The following is a 9243-nucleotide window of genomic DNA, read 5'->3' on the forward strand; positions in this document are numbered from 1 at the left end:
TTAATTCAACTTCCCTATTTTTAAAAAATCTTGCTCAAAAGAGTAATTTAAATCTGACAGATTTTCAAAGAAATACAGGCTTGGCTCTCAAATCTATTTGAAAATATTTAAATATCAAGGCATCATCAATAGCTGCAGGTTCCATTGTTTTGCATAGCCAGTAGTTATCTTGGAACTTTCTTAACTGTCTCTTGAAAAGTCAGTAATGCTGAGCAGCATCCTCAGCAGCAGTGCTCTCTCTTGCTGCCTCCAAGTCTCACATTGTGAGCTCCAGATTCCTCTCATAAACCACCAAAGCAGTGCTATGAGTGTGCACTCCCTGCAAGATCAGACTGGGGCTTGTTTCAAAGCCTGATACATCTATAGATGAAACTACAATCATAACGATAAAATTATACAGCTTCCCTGGAGGCGTGGAAGACGCTGATGGATGTAATGCACTGTGAATGACTGGAATTGTTCTGGAAATTGTACCTGTGTGAATATTTTAATAGCATAAACATAGTAATTAAATAACTTCTCTTTCATTAAATTAATAAATATCAAATATTTCTATCCAGTTTTATAATTTTAAGTTTACGGACATACTTTTGTAAACATTCACATATCACCAACTGGATAAATGTATCCTAATAGGGCTTCCCTGGTGGCGCAGTGGTTGAGAGTCTGCCTGCTGATGCAGGGGACGCGGGTTCATGCCCCGGTCCGGGAGGATCCCACATGCCGCAGAGCGGCTGGGCCCGTGAGCCATGGCCGCTGGGCCTGCGCGTCTGGAGCCTGTGCTCCACAATGGGAGAGGCCACAGCAGTGAGAGGCCCGTGTACCGCAAAAAAACAAAACAAACAAACAAAAAAAATGTATCCTAATAAGGAATCCCCTAAAACCTCCAAACTCATCCAGTTTTAAAGCTAGTCTCAGCTTTAAGACTGGGAAGAAATCTGAGAGTAAGAAAATCGATTTTTCAGATATTGATGGGAGACGCGGGAGGTTGGCTAAGAAGCCCTCAGCAGCCTGATTAGAACTCTCTTTGTAGCCTTTCTTTCTTTACGATATCCTTGGTGCCCTCTGTGGAGAATTACCACCTTAATGTTACTACTTAAATAAATGCTATGTGTTAATGCTACTACTTAAGTGTATTGTATAAATAATTAGTGACACTGTAATTCAAATAATTAGTAGTAACATGTATATATATATTCTAAAATAATACAATCCTCCATAAAAATCATCCCTACATAATCACAAACAAGAAGAAAAATTTTCTTATTCATTAATAAGAGCAAATATAAAATATCAGTCAAAACTTAAAAAAAATAAAATGTACAAGTTTTCTTCTGATTGCAAAATTAAACATTAAAAATATTTTAAAATATAAAAACACAAAGAAGGAAATAAATATCCTTAATAATCTCACCCTCAATGATAAACGCTAAGAGAATTTTTGTGTATAGCCTTCCAGGATTCTTCATATATATATACAGATATATTTGAATTTTTACAAAAACACAATTGTTCTGTTATATTCATAACAGAATGTTATGATTATTTCTCCCATGCCATTAAGTATTCTAAGTTTCAATGGCTGTCCACTGCATTTGTGTAGCAATATTCATTTAACCGATTCCATGTTGCTTTATATTTAACCTATTTCCCCCAATTTTACTATTGTTCACAATTCTGTAATAAATGTCCTTATTTGTACATATTTAGAAACATCTTCAAGTATTTTGGCAGAGTAAATTATTACAAGTAGGATGTTAGGTCAAAAGACACAGGTATTTTTAAGCTTTAAACATATATCACCAAACCAAATTCTAACATGTTATATTAAAATCACCAGCAGTGTAGGAAATGGTACTAAAGTTGAGCTCCCCAAACCCTTAAAGGATAGTTAGGAATTCTTTTTGAAAATCACCGGAAATATATATCTCCACCCATTCTTAGCAACACTGACTACAAACATTTTTATATTTGTCAATTTTATCAATGAAAATTTTTAATCTCATTTCATATTACACTTCTTTATTTGTGAGCTTGAGCATTTTTCACATATAAAGATAATTTAAGTATCTTCTTTGTTATCATTTTTTCGACTGCTATTTCTTATTTTCTAAGAAGTGAAGCCCACTGGGTCTCTGCTCAATAAGAATGGGAGGGAAATTCCACATACAACTCTCCCTGTACTAAAATAAGATGGGAAGAGTCTATGAGTGAACCACTCTAAACCAATGATGAATGGGACCTGGTCACACAAAAGCAGAGTACCATCCAGCATCATTTTGTACCAGCCTCCTACATCTTCCCTGTTGTCTTCAAAGAGAGTTCCTAACTCTTCACTGAGGTTTTGTGGAGCCCAACTTTTGTATCATCTGCCTAGTGCCTCTCTAGCTGACTCATCCTAGACTACCACATGAGTCCTGCAAAGAACTACATTTTCTGGTTCTCGCCCTCCAAATGTGAGCTCATTTCCCTGGATTTAGTCTCCAGCTTACCCGATTTACAGTAGCCAGCTAATCCCTCCATCAATACCCTGTACACCTGATCAGAATTACATGTCAGGTCATTCTTCCCTTTCCTAGCTTACCTCCCCAACACTGTCCTATTGTCACCTAAAAATGACTGGAGTGAGATAAACATTTTTCCATTAGACATATAGTCCTCTCCAAGACATCTAATAATCTGAGAGACAATTCTAGAAAGATGATATAACCAATAATAAGACTACTTAAGGCCATGTTAAAATGAAGAAATCGGGGATATTTATCTTGAAATGTTAACTGTAATCAGTGTGCGTAAAAGACACTGAAAGACATAGGAACTAAAGACAAGAAAACCTGTTAGAAGGTTGTTTCTAATTCTAAAAGAAAGATAATGAGTCAGGACCAAAACAGTGGCAGGGACCATGGAGAAGAGGGAAAAGGAAAGGGATTTCACATGTAGATTAACAAACATACTGAGAAATTGGCACAGAGGGAGGAGGTAGAGGTAGGAGTGATGGAACCAAAGGAAGAGAGAAACCAAGGATGATTCTGAGGTTTCTAAGGGACCTAGGTTAACATTCATCCTGTCAATTTATATACTTCATATGCATCCAAGCCAATTATTTTTACTCTGTGTAAAGGTTATTTCATGTACTAGAAAACCTTTCAAAAAATGTCTCAGTGACTCAGGTCATATTAGACATCAGAACATCTAATAAAACTTGGAAAATACTGAGAACATGTTACAATTTTGAGGACACCAATCATTTCAATCTTCTAATTAGAAACATGGCCTAGAGTGTCTTGTTTTAAATGGATCCCATTTATTACTATATCCTTTAAATGAATCCTGTTTTAGTCCTGACATTTTAGCAAGAAGCTGAATGGCAAGTTAGTTAATTGGTTCATTCTGCTATGGAAGCATAGATACCAATTAGAATATAGGCTCTGAAAGTTTAAGGCTGGCTACACTGCAGGTGGAAAAGGGACCTCCAAGGTATTTTCTAGCTTACCTCTTATAATAATCACATATAAAATAGCTATGTCTCAAAACCATAGTTTCTGGCATGAATTAATTTATTTGTATTTCTTCTGTATTAAATTGTCAATTTGTATTAAGTAAATCTTAACTGTATTAAGTAAAAGTTACCTAATTGGTCAGTATTCCTTCCTTTGTTTCCCTCCTTCCATCCCTCCCTCCTTCCCTCCCTCCCTCTTTCTTTCTTTCCTTTCTTCCTTCCTTCCTTCCTTTTGGCTGACACATACAAGAGTCAATAAATAATATTGGTGGAAGAGCATAGAAAGGCAATACTGCATAGCAGATTCTGTATTCCAACCATCCTGGATTCAAACCCGAGCTGTGCTGCTTATCAGCATCTTGACCATGAATAAATTACTCATTTCTCTCAGATTCATTATTTTCTAAAATAGAGATGATGATAATATTATAATAACATCTGCTTTGAAGGGTAATTGTAAAATTTAAAAAAGAAAACGAACATAAAATGCCAATATGCCTAGCATATAGTATAGTCCATAATGATTAGCTATTATAATTATAAATCGTAATTTGCACTGACATTAACTATGAAGGTAAAACTCACAAGAACTTGAAAATAAAAAATGCAAAATTGTCAAAAAGATATTAGCATCGTTTTGAAGAAGTCTCTTTTTTCTTAGTCACCTCATCTTTACGGTTGATTAATTGTAAAAAGGCCCCAATTTGCCACCTTTTCCTACATCCACAGCCTTTATCCCATGACTTTGCAGCTCCTTCCTTCTGAAGGTATAGAGTTTGGCCACGAGAGTAAAGCAGAAGTGACAGAGTGCCAGTTCCAAGCCTGGGCCTCAACAACTTTGCATACTTCCTCATGCTGTTTCTTGGAAAGGAACCAGTCCCGGCTGGTGCACTGTAGGATGAGAAATCATGTGGATCAGAGAGCAGATGGCCAGCTGAGTTAATTAGACGAGCCAGTCCCCAGCTGATCTGCAGCTGACCACTGATGGGGTACAGGGTAGGCTGCCCCAAGATGTGCCATTCTGGCATTCAGATTATATGGGGCTGAAAACAAGCAAGGCCCAAAAGACTCAGGAAGAACCCCTGAACTTCCCCTAACTGACTAAAAGAATGGAAGATGGAAGGCCTGTTCCAAGGAGTTATTACCACAGATAACTGTGGTAAAGTATGAAATAGATGTGGTAGACAGGGAGGAACCTAGCAAGGCCCCTTCGATCAAAGTCTTCTCTGGGTCCCATTGTCTGTAGATGACTCAGCAAACATTTGTTTACCAAACATTAACTTTTTTCAACTTCCTGTGAATTTCCTTACTTCCCTTTGAAGTCTCAGGCCCCTAACTCCTTTTCCTTAATCCAAAATGACATATATACCTCATCTTTCCTTACTGTCTTGGGAATCCTTCATGTTTATGTGAATTCCCCATAGGTACCTAATAAATTTTTATTTTCTCGTTAATCTGCCTTATGTCATTTTAATTATTTGACCAGCCAAAAGAACTACAAGGTGAAGGGGTGGGAATGGGGGAAATATTCCCTTCTCCCACACCACAGACACAGTAGAGAGTGGCCCAGCCAGGCCCAGATGAGCAGAAACACCAAACCATGAACTTATAAGCGAAAATAAATGTTTGTGTTGTGTATCACTGAGGATTTTATTTGTTTGTTATAAGGCATTTTTGTGGCAATAGATTATTGGTCATTCTCTGTGTATATAAGAAACTGAACACACCTTTGATGAAACAAGTGGGGAAAAATGTCTGCTTTGTGAATAAAGACTTAAAAATCATCATAGGAAAAGGAAAAGGCAAAACATCGTAATTTAGTTACCATTTGAGGACTTACTGCCAGATAATGTGCTAAATAATATATGTACATATAAATATATAATATATATCCATATAACATACATAATTTCACTTAATTCTTATGAGAACCTTTTGAAGAAACCGATCAGAAGAAACCAAAGCTGAAGGAGTTTAAGTAACTTAGCCAAGCTCTCACTGTGGTTTCTGCTCAGGTTTGTCTGACTCCAAAAATGTACTTCAGTTCTTCTGTGATACTCTCTTCCAGTAGTATAGATTTGTTCGTAACTCACAAGGCCTCTGCATTTGTTGACTGGTACCGGTCCGTGGCCTGTTAGGAACCAGGCCGCATAGCAGAAGGTGAGCGGCGGGCGAGCGAGCCATCACTCACATTACCGCCTGAGCCCCACCTCCTGTCAGCATTATGGTGAGTTGTATAATTATTTCATTATATATTACAATGTAATAATAACAGAAATAAAGCTCACAATAAATGTAATGCACTTGAATCATCCCCAAACCACCCCCCGCCCCCTGGTCCATGGAAAAACTGTCTTCCACGAAAACTGGTCCCTGGTGCCAAAAGGGCTGGGGACCGCTGGACTAGGGCTTGATTAATACAGTTTTATCAATGACTTATAGATGCAATTTCCAAGGTGATCGTGAATTATTACCCTAAACTTTTTGGCTCTATTTACTAGAACTGAAAGACCAAAATCAATAATCCAGACAAGTGCAAATAAGGAAAAACACTTTCTAGTAAATACATCCTTTTTTTATAGCTAGCAAAGTAATAAATTCTAAAGAATTTCAAAGCACAGATACAATCTGAGAAAAACTGAGAACTAATCTAATCAGTAGATTTATAGGGACTGGGACAAACCAAGTGAAGGAATACTTAATTGTTGGGCCTTCAGAGCCTTCAGAGAGCAGCTTCTCTTTTCTAAAGGCCTGAATATAAATACATAAGATAATTTTCTGGAAATCATTAGAAGAGAAGCAGACAATGTAAACAGTTGAAAAAAGAGAATACACTCCCCTTTGGAAGAGATGATCTTGCAATTTTATAACATGGGAATATTACTGTATGGTGATTCTGAAAGAATTTGGGTATCCAACTTAAAGAAAAATTGTCATCAGCTTTACTGAATGAAATGTCCTCGCACTGTTTACTCACCAAAGGAAAGGAAAACTCTGTTTTATGTTCTAGAAGCTGCCAGTCATGCAGCACTGAACATGAGCCATCATATGAGTCACTTTACTTTCAGCTATAATCTCTTTTCACAGTGACAGATGAATCACAGAAATCAATCTCAACTCTGATTCCGAAAAACCTTCTGTGGGGATTTTTATTTGAAAAGAGTAAAGATGGGCAACCTAAAATTTCACATTAGGAGGCAGACCAAATAAGTATGAGCCTAAGCTGGTGCAGGTGGGCATGGAAAAGGTTTCAGAGCTCTGTTTGGCATGTTGGAGAGAGTTCAGGCTCTGGGATAGAACAGATGAGTCCACATCCTGTCCCATGGCCTACTGGCTGATTGAGTAGCTAAATTAGTCAACCTCTGCCAGACTTAGTTTCCTCATTCAACAAAAAGCGAAGACAATAACGTCTACATAGCAAGACTGTGATGAGTGTTGAAGAGCATATTTAGGCTTTTTTCCCCACATTCTACTAAAAGCACTGATCAGGAATCAAATAAGCACTGATCAATCCCACCATCATTTTACACTATATTACTTAGTGCTATAAATTTTTTTTGCCATTTTCTGCATGAATGTTTATTCCTTCTCCCTAATTAAATGGCTAGTTCCAAAAAGCATTGCTTTCTGTTTCTTTAATGTACCATTCAGTTCTGAATACTTTGAAGACCCTATCTCTGCCCACAGAAGGAACTCAATAAGTGTGGTGTCTAATTATCAAGCTACATGTTACAAAGAAAACAGTGAGATGTTGCTGATCATGTTTTTATACGGATTCAGAAGGCACTACAGGAATCATACCAAAAACAAAACAAAACAAAACATGTACCAATGCTATTTCTGCTCATTAGTAAAGTTTTATATTATCTCCGTGGTTCTTTCTCCTGAACCAGTGCTTTATGGATGGTCCCAAGGCATACAATTTGTTTCCCAGTCATTAGTAAGAATTAGTGAGGTAATACTGAGTACCTCAATGGAACTTTTGCTGAATACTCTTGTCTGTCTACTTATTAGACAAAATTACTGTCAGGTTAAGAAACCTCTTACTGGTTGCTGAGATCCCATTGTTACTCATCAGAAAATTCTGGAGCCAGGAACAATACAAAAGGAAGGTGTTTATTAAAGTTCACTTTTTATGCTGAACAAAAGTTCTGTTATTAGCACACATTGAGGCATTTCAGTTTATACTAAATTAGATGCCTTTGAAAAAAACACCCATATTTAATGGCATTAAATGAAAGCAGTGGTTGAAGGGATCCTTGCTCTATTATGAAACCTCTGATGAATGATTTTGTCTTGCTATAAATAAAATGCAATATAAACATGCCCCCAACTTTGGCTTTGGTTTCTTTTATTCCATTTTTTCAGTCTCAGCACAGTAGTGTGTGTGTATGTGTGTGTGTGTGTGTGTGTGTGTGTGTGTTGTGAGCACACAACTTTCAAATGATTCCAGACATGTTACATATTTTTAGTTTAAAAATCCACTAATTAGCAGCCTTTTTATACCTAAGATGTTCTTATAATGTGAAAAGAAGAGTGAAAACATGAGGAAAACAGTTATACTGAGTAAAACATTTTTAAGCCCTCCCCCCCAGATGCACAGCAAACTTTTCATTTTAATATACAGGCATTAAAGATAAGACAAGCATATCATTAGAGAGTTATTTGCCAAGCCCTAGGAATTGTTTTTATTTTAATACTTTGACAATATTTATCTGCATTTCTTAAAATACAGAGATCTCAGTTTATTAATATAGTGCCATCTTCTGGTAAGTATTATGAAAGGCAGTTGGTTTCACACCAAAATAGTAATATTGAAATCATTTAAAGAATTTAATGAAAAATTGATCCATTGTAACAAATGTCTAGAATTGCATTCTATAGGGCTTTCTTAACATTTTAGTGTTACATTAATTTGCTACTAGTTAACCTTGACTTTTAACCTTTTCCAAGATGTTTAAAGTTATTGCCAAATTGCTACAACATGGCATAAATTCAATTAATCCAAACTGTAAGATGAAGTTACATATGTATATTTTTATATATAACTTTATAAATTTATTTTATATGTAATATAAGATAATGCCTATATAAAAAACAAAATTTTCTTGGATAATCATAAAAAAGAGTATATTCTACTATACAATGGAATATAATAATATATATACACACATACATACATTCACACACACATGCATGCATGCACACGTGCACACACACACATATATATAAGTCTACATATATAAGACCCAAAACATAGGAACTGGCCAGCATTAATAGAAAAGCAACACATGAAAAATGGACTGCTTTTCTAAATATCTCACCAAAAATTAAAATGCAAACATAAAACTGAACAAAATTTCTTAGCATGTATGAAAGAAAAAGGGCCAATAACTCTAAAATATAATCATAATTATCATCAATGACAAATGCTAACCTCCTTAATATGTTAATAATTCTAATGAACCAATTAAAAGAAGGCAGTGACCACACAGAAAAATGAGATTAATAAAATTTTATAAGTGAGGAAATAAAAACTTAACAAAGAATAAGTTTAATAAATAAACCAAAAAATAGTTTTATCCTCATATACAATGAACTGTAAGCTAAAAAATAAAACACCAGTTTTTAACTACAATTTGAGGAAAAAACTGTAAATTCATTATTTTAGGAGTATAAATGTGTACCATATTTCTGAAGCTATTTGGCAATATCCACCAAAAGTTCATTTTAATGTATATATC

Source organism: Phocoena sinus, chromosome 9, assembly GCF_008692025.1.
Source record: "Phocoena sinus isolate mPhoSin1 chromosome 9, mPhoSin1.pri, whole genome shotgun sequence".
NCBI classification, from domain to species: domain Eukaryota; kingdom Metazoa; phylum Chordata; class Mammalia; order Artiodactyla; family Phocoenidae; genus Phocoena; species Phocoena sinus.